Source organism: Prenolepis imparis, unplaced genomic scaffold (assembly GCF_030444845.1).
Source record: "Prenolepis imparis isolate NDT839.2.m4 unplaced genomic scaffold, iyPreImpa1.0 SCAF_6, whole genome shotgun sequence".
Classification (NCBI taxonomy): Eukaryota; Metazoa; Arthropoda; class Insecta; order Hymenoptera; family Formicidae; genus Prenolepis; species Prenolepis imparis.
In genome coordinates, this window is record NW_028141164.1 from 17,447,611 (window position 1) to 17,462,638 (window position 15,028).

The 15,028-nt window shown below is 29.0% G+C and overlaps 1 long non-coding RNA gene across 2 annotated transcripts in view; it reads left to right on the forward strand.

The window, feature by feature from the left end:
• Positions 1–3,224: 3,224 nt before the first annotated feature.
• Positions 3,225–15,028, forward strand: part of LOC145937326 (uncharacterized) — a 43,891-nt gene continuing 32,087 nt past the window's right edge. Inside the window, exons 1-3 of one of the 2 annotated variants that reach the window (XR_014425539.1) lie at positions 3,225–3,398; positions 4,680–4,891; positions 8,083–8,329. This is a non-coding gene — a long non-coding RNA (uncharacterized LOC145937326). The remainder of the gene's footprint in view (positions 3,399–4,679; positions 4,892–8,082; positions 8,330–15,028) is intronic. The other variant, XR_014425540.1, reaches the window with a different exon arrangement.

Genomic DNA, 15,028 nt, shown 5'->3' on the forward strand with positions numbered 1-15,028 from the left:
AATTAAATTAGATTATTTGAACAGTAATATAATGTTAATATTACAATTTTTATTACTTTTACATTATATTACCTTAGAATAATGAACTTGATTTATATAATATATATCATATCTTTATATTTTAATTATATGCATACATATAACTCATAAACTAAAAATAAGAAACGAAAAACACATTGAAAACATGACAAATACACTTTTTAATTATTTGCGAATAATTTTATTAGTTGGCAAATCAGAAGTTTCATCTTCTTTAGGAAAAGAACTTTTTATAATAGGTTTTGCACCTTGTAATAATTGTGCTAATGATAAAATTTGGTCTCTTATTAATTTAATATCACATACTTTTTCAACGTCAAGATAAAAGACATCATCTGTAAAATAAATACATAATTCATAAAAATCAATAAAAAATGATACAATAATATTTTTATTACGAAATTTAAAGATTTTTAATATAATTTACTTGAATTTTTCACATATATTTTTATTTCCATATTTTCTCCTTTCTCGAAACTATCATTAGCTTCATAATCAGCAATTTGAATTTCTAATTTGTAATGCCCAACTGTAATTGATCCAGTACCAATAGTTTTAAAACTATTTGAGAAAGTATTAAATCTTGTTTTAACATATCCTCGTATAACTGAAAAATATTTTATTTAAAAGTATTTATTTTAAGAAAATGTAATAGAAGAAAACATACAAAAATATAAGAACATACTATATATGTATAATATATGACAATATTAAATCATATATAATATATTTAGAATTACTTACGAACACATGAATTCAAGTAATCCGGAATATTTCTATCAATTTAAGTTGAACTGCGTGAATTATCTTTTTAAGGTCAAAAGAACCCAAATTATTAATAATAGTATTTGAAGGAATAATAAGTCCGTAAGGAAGAGTTCTTTGATTAAACTCCAGTAATTTCGTTTTTTTAGCTTTCACTCCATCAATATGAATAATCTGTAAAGTACATAAAGTAATATTAGATTAGAAAGTAACATATAGGTATATAATTATTATTATTATTGTATATATTAAATTAAATAAGAATAAAAAGTATATTTAAGTATATTCAAAGTAAACAATAATATATAAATATTAATAGTTGTTAAAAATAAATAAGATCTTTCTTAAAAAATTTATTAATTACTCGATTTGGTTTTATGTGAAACTGAATCCGCTCGATTTCAGCATTTTATACCACTATTTGAATTCGATGACGACTATTATTATTTAAAATAAATTTTAGCAATCGATAATGTTGTGCTTTGCCAACAATTTTCGGACCATCAATCTCATCAATGAAACCAATAACCTCTCTAAAAAAGATTTTAAAATCATCTTTTTACTTTTCAGAAAATTAAGAAATTTAAATATATATATATACAAATATTTACAGGATATCTCACCTTTGTACAACATTTTATTAGCGTATGCTAGAAGTAAAATAGAATAAAAAATTCTAATACAAAAATGTTGAGGCTACAATAGTTTTTGAATTATAAACGATCAAAATTTGTCAATGATATAGCATAGAACTCGCGCGTCCATAAACATACACGCCTATCGATCTGTCATCTGTTATTGTTTTTTTCAAGGTAGTGTGATATTGATTTTTCTGCACAGCTTATTTTATTTTAAAAATAATAAAACCAATAATAGTTGACAAATCGGTACGCGTATACATGTGTAATTCAGTGCGTGTATATTATTGGCAAATTTTGATCGCTTATAACTCAAAAACTGTTGCAGCCTCAACATTTTTGTATTAGAATTTTTTATTCTATTTTTTACCTCTAGAACACACGAATAAAATATTGTACGGAGGTTGTGAGACACCTCCTATATGTACGCACACACACACTTATATACATTATATAAATAATGGATTAAAATTTATTAACTACTGAGATACAATATTTATTTTTTAAAAAGTAAAATGTGCAGATAAATAAATATAAATGCGTGTGTATTTTTTATTATATGAATTAAAATAAATAAAAAAGTTTACTTAAACTGTGGAATCCTCAAGTTTAATTGATTCTAACATCTCATCTATCGCAAAAGTAATCATCTCTATTTCATTATTTTTATTTGAAATAATAACATCTTGTTTATTATTCAACGTTCTATAAATTAACATGCAAGATATAAATATCAAACATTAAAATAGGTTGCATAAAATGATGTACAATATATAATTATAAAAATAAAATAAATAAAATATTATAAAAAAAAATTAATATTAATAAATTAATAAATAAATTGATAAATAATCAATAATATTAAATAAATATTAATATTAATATTAATATTAATAAATAATTAATATTAATAAATTATTTAATTTTTATTTTAAAAATTAATAAATAAACAACAATAAATATGGACAGATAAACAACAATTGCCAAAAGTATCTTCTTTTAATGATCATTATTTTTCCTAAACCTTTTAAATTAATTTTAAATTAATTTTTTTACAAAATTATGTATCAAATATTTAATTATATCTATGTTGATTTAAACATATATATATACAAATATATATATATATATATATATATATATATTTCGAACTGACACATGACGCATACACGCACACGCACGCGCACATGTCATATAAAATAAAATTATGTATCTCTTAATGTACTCTTTGATTTTATTTAAATATGAAGAATTTTTTTAGGCTCTCAATATCAAATATATATATATGAATATAGACTAGCTATAGAGCCGAACGCGGATGTCAGTGTATCAGTTATTATATAAATTGTCAGCAATTATTTAAATTTATTTCAAATTAATCTGTTAATTTCTTAAATAATTAATTTTGTTTTGACTTTAATTTAATTTATTTTAATTTTACATTATATATTTATATATTATTGTTTTTGTTTTATTGTTTTACTATTAATTATCGTTTAATTATTTTAATCTTGTAAATAAAGTTTTTTATTCTATTTATCAAATCTTTAATATTTATAAATAAAAACATCGTAAAACTGTCGATGTCATGTCGCCAACTAATCAGGTTATATTAGAAAGAGACGGAACGTAACTTTATATTATTTGACTGTTTGCCTCTCACTCTACTCGTGCGGCTCCCCTTCCACTGCCAGCCATTCTATATGTCGATGTGTCCAACACAGTTGAGCATGGGCTAGCGGCAGCTGATTGTGAGTGCGGCCGAGCGTTTACGGAAACGGCCGAGACAACGAAATAGCAAGCGAGCCTGCGAGCAGCGAGCAAGAAAGTCAGTCAGTGAAGTCAGTCGCTCCGTGCGCGTCGTAATGTATAGATAGGAAGTTCGCATCCCGTGCGTAGAACGTCTAGTCGCCTATATAGTCTCAGCTGTCGATCGGTCTTGCCTCGTGGTAGCCAGTGAGTAATATTTTATTGTTTCTTATGTATGCATAAACTCTAGAAAATTACTTTTTTTATAAAAAAGTCACGCGTTAGTTAAACGAAATTGTTAATCGTTTCATCGTTATTTTTCTCGATTCGCCAAGCCTTTCTTCGTTCTCTCGAAAAGGTCAAAATTTAACAACAAACCGTTCCGAGATATTTCGACTTATCGTATTTACAAAATGATTTTTCGGCTTCGTGTTTTCGGTTGACATCGTTTATCGATAGGCTATTCTAAATTCCCGAAATTTTAATAATGTATTGTCAACGGATTCTTATACTGACAAACGTATAACTATAAGAAAAGATAAACAATTGTTTAATTGATTTTCAAATGTTCTGGTATTGAACCTGCTATTCAACGGATTTAATTGAACTCGCCGTCTCCTTAGTTTGATGATAATGAGGTATTATGACTGCCTTCGCATGTTTGGCACAAACTTAATTTGCATTTTACGACGAAATAATCGTTGCAGAAAGATAATTAATGCACAATTTTAATCGTTTGACCGTTTGGATTTTATTTTCAACAGATAAATTTAAAAGTTGATTACAGAAATAAATCAAATGTTGTCCTTGATATAAATAACATTGACATTCCTGAACCGTTGTTGACAATATTTTGCATTGAAATCTCGATTCGAACGACTGTATGTGATTATCATCGTTCTTCTCATTGTTATTAAACCTTGATTTGCTTTTTTTGGAAATATCGCTTAGAGATGCTCGTTCTAGAACTTGACATCGGCATTGCAAAAACTCAATTATAGTATCTGTCGTTAAATTTTCTATCATTTCAGTATGCTCTTCTTTGTGTCTTTTTGTTATGCTATTCAAATTCTTTTTCATTAAATTGCGGTAATTAAAAAAAACATTGAACATGTCACTTGCAAATAACTCTTATTTCATTCTCGTATTATTTTCTTAACAATCCCCATACACCTACATAATTTTGATTGAAAATCTCAATTGACTATTTTATCACTAAGAGATTATTCCGAATAAGTCTTGGCAGTGTACCAAGCAAAATTCGTGCCCCGTGCACAAATATTTAATTTCAACGAAAAATTAATTTTCGTTGGAATCGACGCATCAACATCCGCGTACGGCTCTTATAGCCAATTGATTTCTAAATATTTATATTGACTATTTTATATTTAAAATGTAATTCCGAAATTCAGTCTTGGCATCGTACCAAGCAAAATTCGGCTTTTCCGGCTAATTTATTATCTAATATATATTAATGATATATTGCAGATTTTGCACTGTAAGGCCAAAGGGGGCACGATATTGGTGCGCAGATTCGAGATGCGTAGTCGATTTTGCATCCCTTGGAAGTGATCGTGACAATCTTTATTTTGACAGCGTGTGCATGCTTATAACAAGGCGATTAAAACTGGACAGGTGCACAAAGAAGGATGCTATCTGATGCAATATAATGTAAACAGAGCAAATGTGACACCACCAATGTAAGTAGATTTCGTAAGATTCTATGTTTCAATCGTTCTTGTATCGGTATCACTTCTTTTACATGAGGTTTTTTTCGATATCTATTTGGAAATTAATAAAAATAGTAAAGTTATGCCAATAATATATCATTATAATGCTTATTAATTAGGGGAAAATATGCTAAATCGTACCGTTCGTTAAATCGTATCTCTACTGTATTTTGTAATCAGAGTTAAAATATTTTAATGTGTTAACGCTGTTGTATTGCAGCTAGCCTCCCTCGAATGCCGCAATGTTTGTTTTCTTCTCAAGCGATCCGTTACTGAGTTTATAAATTTATTTTGCGTGATTTTCATGTAATATTCGGCACCCCGTGCTTAAGCTATCACATTGAGAAAGATAAGCAATTAAACTTATTATTAAATCATTTTTTCATCTTTTTTAATCTTATAATGGAACTGTTGAAAAATCGGCAAAAAGTTTCAAGATTATTTTTTTATTCACAAATTTTTATTCACAAGGCAAGTTCGGTAAAACGTACTACTAACTTTTTCCTATATCGTACTGCTATGATTTACTAAATTAATTTTTTTATTTAGGCATTGGTTTTTTTACTCTATATTTAGATAGACAATTGAAGAAAATATTATCAAATTTTACAATTATATTGAGGTAATACTTATTTATATTTTTGTATGATACAAAAAGTATTTTTGTTAAATTTTTTAAGAGAATTTATAATTATAAATATGACATTTTCTTATAGATATGTTTTGTTGCAGACTGAGAACTTTCGTAGATATTAAACTTCATTTTTGTTAGAATATTTTAATTTTATTGTTAGAAGTATGATTTAAAAATTCATGGGTACAATTCAGCAAACCGGCGTATTGTAAATCGTATTAGATATTTTTTTTTAATTTTTATTTTACGATATGAAACAATGATAAATTTGTGTTAATGTTTCGCGTATATCGTTGACAAAAAACCATAGTTTCAAATAAATAAAAAAATTTTGTCACTTTTTTGATAGTTTTATTGCAATTTTAATATTTACCTTTGGGAGTACGATTTAGCATACTTTGTCCTATATACACTCGACCATACAAACAAGAAAAACGGTACGTTTAAAAAAAGTAGTAAAAAAATTGTGAAAGTTCAAGAATTAAATACTCAGCTAATAATTATGATATCAAGGTGTTTAACGAAAATAAAGCTTGTCCTGAAGCGATGCAAATCGTGCCGGGCATCTCGCGTAAACAAGTCCGAGTAGGATATTCACGGGGTTTTCGCCGTTTCGGCACTATTTCCTCGGGAATCGGAGGGTATCCATGAGGATTTCCCCGCATAAAAAAAAGAAAAGATAAAAAAAGCACATTCTAAAGAGAAAAGTTTGAATTTCAATTTTTTTATCCCATTGAGCTACCTACATCAATTGATTCACACTGTGCAATTCAGGAAAGTGGACTTTCTATCAGTTTTGCAGGTTCTCACTCTGTCATTCGCCATTGTAAAACTAATCATTCCACGTAATGGCACTAAAATTTTCTCAAACTACAGACTTCAAGCTTTATTTTTTAAACTTTTTGTTTTTTAAACACCTCGATATTATAATTATTAGTTAAGTTATACATTTTTAAACTTTCACAATTTTTTACTACTTTTCAAGTGTACAACTTTTTTGGCTGTGTAGTTTATATTATATAATAACATTATTAAAATATAATATATTAATATATTAAAATAATCCTTTTCTAAAAAAGGCATGTAAAGTCGATACTCGCAACCCAGCAAACCACACATGTAACATAGACATGTATGTAATATTACACGACTGTCATGAATGTTACATGTAATATTACTTATACAGGTAAATGTTACGTTCTGGTACGGCTCTATGTCAGCAACTTTGAGATGTATCATTTATATGTTAAATATATTTCAAATGATATGTTATTGTAACATAACATAGACATATGTATTACATATGTTTTCATATTATGTAATGTAATAAAAACGTATATATATTAGATATTTTCCTGTAATGCAATATAAAATAAATGTATATATTACATACTTCTATATGTCATGTAATATAACATAAATGTATAAGTTATGTTTATGCAAAATATATATATAAAAATAAACATTTTCTATGTACTTATATTTTAATTTAAAATGTTATAAATATTTATTGTAGATAAAAGGATATCTTTATCTATAACAAATATTTATAAACATATTGAATTAAAATATAATAAGTAGATAGAAAAATAGTATTTATTTTTATCTGCGAAACAGTTAATTTTTAAAATAATTAAGTCATGTTTTTTAAATTTTAAATTCAAATACATATACATATAATATATATATAGCTATAATATATATATAGTATAATATATATATATTTTACATTCATATATCACGCACATATTTCAATAAACAATGTAATATTCATAATTATAAGAAAATATATTTCTTTATTTTTGTGATTATAGTTTCTAATATAATTTGTAGTACTTTTATATTTTAATATATTAAATATTTATATATTTTAATAATGTGTTAAATATAATATATATATACGGAGTGTCTCTAAACTGGCGATAAAGATTTTAATTATAAATTCTTTGTAATATTTTGAAGACAAAATTTCTAACACGAAAATGTCGAGGATATAGCATTTTTCAAATAGGAAAAGTTTAAAGATTATGAATTCTACAATAATTTCACTATTGCCAGTTACGATTCCATGAATCGGATGCTTTTGATAATAGTATTATTGTAAAAATATTCAAGATTTCATTAAAAATGTATTTCTGTTTCTCCGTAATGAATCATAAGAACAGTTAAAAACGTTTTTATTCCATAGTTTAATATATCGATATTGATATGTGTCAGTTGTCATATTGAGCTGTCTCCACGATGAAATTATAATCAATAAAAACAAAGTTATTTGACATGGAAGCACTTTTATCACTGATCATTTTGCTATCTCTGAGCACACAAAAGTCTAGCTCGTCATTCGTAATCTTTAAACTTTTATTATTTGAAAAATACTATAGCCCCGATATTTTCATATTAGAATTTTTGTCTTGAAATATTACGAAGAATTTGTTATTAAAATCTTTATCGCCAGTTTAGGGACATCCTGTTTATATGTGTGTATATACTGTAAATAATAAAATATACTTATTTTACAAAATTGTAGGAGAGTTTAAGAAGAAAAACCGTTGGTATCTAAAATTGAACCTATCTTTAGAAAAGGACAAATCGACATTAACAACGTTAATCTGTAAAATGCGAACTAGATGATGTAAATTCAGAAAGAATTTGGAGTATACTTATCCATTACAGGACATAAAATCCTTCAGATATGAAAACGGTAATGACAGTATAGTGGTGATAATAGTGCTGTTACGAGATCATCGAAAATTGGAGGAACACAGTTGCCAACGGTGAGTACCTTCATGCAAATATATCTAACGTCGAATATATAAAGTTGCATGTAAAAGGACGTTGAAGTAATAGCTCGGATCTCAAACGAGATTTGTTTGATACTGAGATTTGTTTGATAGCTTGAACGGATTGATTTTGCATTCGCAAACGACAATGTCCCAAGTATTGTACATTGCGTTGTAATGAGAAACGATTGATAAATATTTATGTATTTTTTTAATTTTTAAAAGTAAATATTTCTCATCAAGTTAGGAAAATAAAATATTAAGTTTAACCCTTTCGCTACGGCTGAGCTAGACACAGTCTCTGCCACTTTATATACAGCCCTGCCACGGAACGCGCGTTATTGATAATCGAATGCGCGACTGATGTATGTTGCTTTGCACTAAATAACTTATTTATATTTATATTTATATTGAAATTTATTTAGTATATTACAAGTAATAATTAATTATGTTAGCGTGATTGTTTCTTTATACTATGCAATTCATCAAAATTGTGTAATATAAAATAATAGCTAATAAAATATAACATTTTTATTTATTTATATGCAATAAACCAGAAAGAATTACAATAATATAACATTAATACTCTTATATAACTCTTACACACACACACACACACACACACACGCGCCCACACACACACACACACACACACACACACATTTATACACTACCGTCAGAAAGTTTAAGACAATTGTTAATTTTATTTATTATTTCTTTCTAAAAAATAAAGCAAGCTATTTTTACTTTTATGGTGTTGTAACATGATCTTCTAGCTATTAATAAAAAAAAGAAACAATCAGCGGAATATCATATTTTAACGTGTAAAAATAAATTATTCTTTCGAGGATCTTTATTTATTACTTTGGTCTTAAACTTTCTGACGGTAGTGTATATATATATATATATATATAATATAATATATATATATATATATATATATATATATATATATGTACAGAGAATCCATTGGGGACATTTTTTGGAGCGCACGCATATGCTTTGGAGACATTTCGATACTTTGGGGTCTGGTCTCAAAGTTTTTAGAGTTCTATCGCATACTTTGGGGACATTTTTATTCTTATGTCCAACGTATATTTTGAGACTTTTTTTTTATATGATTTTGACTGCATAGTGGCGCCATCCAATAACATATGTCCTCAAACTATACGTTGACTGTATTTTATTTATAAAGTAGATTTATGAATTCTATTTATTATTAAGATAGAGAAAACGTGAAAAGAACATGGAAGGAAAAACTTATTAGGTGATTAATAAAAACATATGTTCTCAAACTATGCGTTGACTGTCCTAAATTCAACAAAAGAATTTAGCACTTAAACTGTTAAATATGCTTGAGAAACATTGAGAAAAAACGATTATTTTAAGGGCATAAATTATACCTTAAAAATGTTGAGGCAAAATGTTTAATTTGAGGACACTTTCGTATATTGATTGCATAATTTAGGGCAGTCTCCAATCAATGACTTTGTTCAAAAAATCTCAAAGTATACAAGGACTAGAAAATTATCAATATTTTTTGTTTATATGGAAATAAACTGGCTATAAAAGCCAAACGCGGATCTCGGTGCGACGGTTATAGCAAAAATTAATTTTTCGCTATAACTATAGATAATTGTGCACGGGGCACGAATTTTTGCTTGGTACACTGCCAAGACTTATTTAGGAATTGTATCTCAATTCGAGATTACTAAATTCCTGTGTTCCCCTCTAACCCCCCTGTAGAGATGTTGGCGAGAAAAATATCGCTGAATTCCCGATTCAGCGACTTCGGACCGATATTTTTCTCGCCTACATCTCTATAGGGGGGTCAGAAGGAAACACAGGAATTTAGTAATCTCGAATTGAGATACACTTCCTAAATAAGTCTTGGCAGTGTACCAAGCAAAAATTCGTGCCTTATGCACAATTATCTAGTTATAGCGAAAAATTAATTTTCTCTATAATCGACATCCGCGTTCGGCTTTTATAGCTAGGCTATTTTTATATATATCTTTGATATTGAGAGCCTTAAAATATCTTAATTTTTTTGTTTATTGCTCTGTAAATAAAATTTTGAATTGCATGTTGCTCGTGAGATGTCACAGCATTAATTGAACAAATAAAAGGGGGTATCCCGAAATATGCGTTCTGTGTAGATATATATGCTAAATAACTACCTATAATAATTTAATAATAATATTTATAACACATATTGTACAGAGTGTCATTCGCGTTTCATCTCTCGTGGGCAGATAGAATGGGTTAAACCGTGTAGAAAAGGCTAACTCTCGCGGATATTACCGTGCGGCGAGAAGAGACAGATCATATTATTACGCGACTACGATGCGAAATGCGAAGATAAACATTACGCACCGTTCGTTCATAGTCGTTGTAGAACATTCTTCTTGAAGTTTTATCATGCCCCTAACGCGACCACATAATGGATTGTCTTTTTTTCTTCTCATTGCACACATACTCGCGCGAATTGGCCAATTTTTTAAAATTAATTTCTCATTAATTATTGCAAGAATCGCAAAATAATAGACTTCACTTCTATTCAGATTAATCCGCTGTACCTATACACGAGAAGTGATATGGTTATTATCAAATACTCTGTATATACATATGAATACAAGGTGTCCGGTTATTTGCGTTTGTCTTTCATCTTTCGTGGGCAGGTAGAATGGGTTAAACTGAATAGAAAATTCTCTATCTATCATATTGCGATTTTTGCAATAATTAATGAGATGAATAATTAATAAAGGTCGACCAATTCATGCAAATTTAAGCGTACGGCGAGAAAAGATAGCCTACTAAGCGAGCGGCGGAAAGAAAGAGTCTCATGTTACACGGTAGCTAAGCGCGCGATGAAGCGAAGAGAAGCGCTCTAAGTAAGACAATAACTATGTACGAGCAACGCATAATGCTGGACCCCCGAGTAGACTGTCTCTTCTCGCCGCGCGCTTGTAGTTGCGCGAATTAACCGATTTATTTTAATTACTTACTCCTTAATTATTGCAAAAATCGGAAATGATGGAGGACTTTACTACTCGGTTTAACTCATTCTACTTGCCTACGAGAGGTGAAACGCGAACAATTGGACACTCTGTATATACATATATATATACGCTGTCCAGTAACTGTATCACCACTCGTATGCAGGTAAAGCGGGTTAAACTGAAAAGAAAAGTCCTGTATCATTTTGTGATTTTTGTAATAACAACGGCTTTGTAATAACAACGTATAAACGGTGCATAACATTGAATCCTCGCATCGTAGCAATCGCGTAGCAATGATCTGTCTCTTCTCGCCGCACGGTAATATCTGCGCGAATTGGACGATCTTTTTTAATTAATTTCTCATTAATTATTGCAAAAGTCGCAAAATAATAGAGGGCTTTTCTATTTAAACTAACCCGCTGTATTTGCACACGAGAGGATATGGTTAACAATGGATACTCTGTATATAGATATGTATCTGTATATAAAATGTATTATACATATTATAAAGTTATAGGTAATTTTTTATTTAGAGGATATATGTGTGTATATACATTATATATGTGTACAAAAAGCATATTTCGGGACATTCCTCTTTTATTTGTCTAATTAATACTAATTAATGTCTAATTAATACTAATTAATACTATAACATTTCATAAACAACATGCAATTGGAAAGGACCCCGTCATTATTCTTATGGGAAAATATCTTTCTGCGGATTTGGCTAATTTTTGTATTTTTGTAGTTTTCGCCATTCTGAACAAATTAATAGACACAATTTGATCTTATGAGCCGTTTCCGCGCTACAAGCCCTGGAATGTCCTGCATGTAAAGATAGGTTTTTCGACTCGATATATGACCCTCGATCGAATGTGCGCGCGTGCGTGCGTGCATGCATTTTTTCTAAAATGCATTGTTTAAGATTCGTCCGTTTCCGGACTTTTAAACTACCCTGTATATGCGAAAATAACATAATGTATGTTTTGTCATGAATAATATTTTTATATATGCTGCTGTGATACACACACATACGCACGTACACACATTCGAAAGAGGATCATATATATATCGAGTCAAAAAACTTATATCTTTACATGCAAGACCTTCCAGGGCTTGTACCGCGGAAATGGCTCATAAAATCAAATTGCCTATTAAGACATTGTTCAAAACGACGTGAACATATCTAAAAATTAGCCAAGTCCGCAGAAATATATTTTCCCATAAGAATGATGCGGGGTCCTTTCCCAATTGCATGTTGTTTACTTCGAAAACTTTTTAATCTTATAAAGAATACATAAAGAAATTTACGAATGAGAATTAACTACAATTGTATGTCTCGAAAGAACATATGTATATAATTTGAATGTATAATTTAAGACTACATTTACATGCTATGATTGCTTCAAAGACGACTTTTATGAAAAATATTAATGCAAATTTTTTTCATGATAATTGTATTTTTTAAATACTAAACAACACAAGTGCGCGCTTCGCGCGCGCCATTATCCGATTTAATGTAATAATTTAAATTTTTGATAATTGTAATTTTATTTTTGAACAACTGTCAAACTGTTAACTCTCGCGATGACAGCTGCTTGATGCTATGGATATAAAGCACAACGCAAATCGAGACAGCCAATCAGCATCGCGGCAAACCGACAACAATGTCAATAACATGCCTTTTTTTAAAAGGGGATTTATAAAATAATATTTAATTATAAAAAATATATTAAAATGAAAAATAATAATTCATAAACTTTAATCTTTTTAAAGCAATGTGGACTAAAAAAATAAGTTCAACAAATGAAATTAGCACTTAAACTGTTAAACATGCTTGAAAAATATTGAGATAAAATTTTATTTTACAAGCATAAAATATACCTTAAAAATATTGAGGCAAAATGTTTATTTGAGGACACTTTCGTATATCGATTGCATAATTTGAAGACAGTCTCCAATCAATGCCTTTGTTTAAAAAATTTCTAAATATACAATGACTACAAAATTATCAATATTTTTTTGTTTATTGCTCTATAAATAAAATTTCCAATAACATGTTGTTTGTGAGGTGTCATAGCATTAATTAAACAAATAAAAGGGGAATGCCCCGAAATACGCTTTGCATATAAATATATTAATGCTAAATAACTACTTATAATTATTTAATAATAATATTTATAATACACAAGATGTTACACAGGATGTCGCGTTTTATCTCTCGTGGGCAGGTAGAGTGGATTAAAAAAAACAAGCAGAAAAGTCCTCTACCATTTTGTGATTTTTGCAATAAATTAATGAGAAAATAATTTTAAAAAGTTGATCAATTCGTGATTACAAGCGCGTGGCGAGAAGAGGAGGTAGTCTACTCGGGGGTCCAGCGTTATGCGTTACTTGTACATACATAAATATCTTTTGTAGAGCACTCCTCCCCGCTTCATCGCGCGCCTAGCAATCGTGTAACATTAGACTCTTTCTTTTCGCCGCTCGCCTAGTTATACGTAAGCGTAGGCTGTCTTTTCTCGCCGCTTGTTTAAACTCGCATAAATTGATTGATTTTTATTATTTTCTCATTAATTATTGCGAAGGTGGCAAAACAGTAGATAACTTTTCTACTCAGAATTTAACCCACTCTACCTGCCCACGAGAGATGAAACCCGAACAACCGAACACTCTGTATACATATAATATATAGGTATCCGGTAATATCCATAGATATCCATATCACTCGTTTGCAGATACAGCGCATTAATCGGAATAGAAAAGTTATTTTACGATTAACGATTTTCGCAATAATCAGAAATTAATTTGAAAAGAACGGCCACTTTGCGCGAGTATAAATGCGTAATGAGAAAAGAGAAAAAGCAGCCCATTATTACGCGATCGCACTAGGCGCATGATAAAACTTCGAGAGAAATGTTCTACAAATGATAACGGCTACGTACGAGCGGTGCGTAACGTTGGATCCTCGCGTCGTAGTCACATAACAATGATCTGTCTCTTCTCGCCGCACGGTAATACCCGCGAGAGTTAGCCCTTTCTACACGGTTTAACTCACTCTACCTGTCCACGATAGGTGAAGCGCGAACGACACCCTGTATAATGTGTATTATAATTATTATTATTATTTTAAGTTATTATATATATCGGTAGTTTAGCATATATACATATATCTACGCACAAAGCATATTTCGGGACATCCCCCTTTTATTTGTTTAATTAATGCTATGACACCTCACAAATAACACGTTATTGGAAATTTTATTTATAGAGCAATAAACCAAAAAAATATTGATAATTTTGTAGTTATTGTATACTTTGAGATTTTTTGAACAAAGGCATGGTTTGAAAACTGTCTTCAAATTATGCTATCGATATACGAAAGTGTCCTCAAACTAAACAATTTATCTCACATGCATATTTTAAGTCCCCAAAATAAGCGTTTCATCGCAATGCTTCTCAAGCATATTTTACACAGTTTAAGTAATAATTTCTTTTATTGAATGTGTGTGTGTATTTTTTGAGTCCATGTTTCTTAAAAGAGAAATTAAAGGTTATGAATTATTACTTCAAGTTCATCAAATTTTAAGTCATTTTTTATAATTAAATATTACTTTATAAATATTAAAAAATATAATTGTTTAAAGAAATTTACATTTTTATTTTTTATAAGAGTCGTCTTTGAAGCATG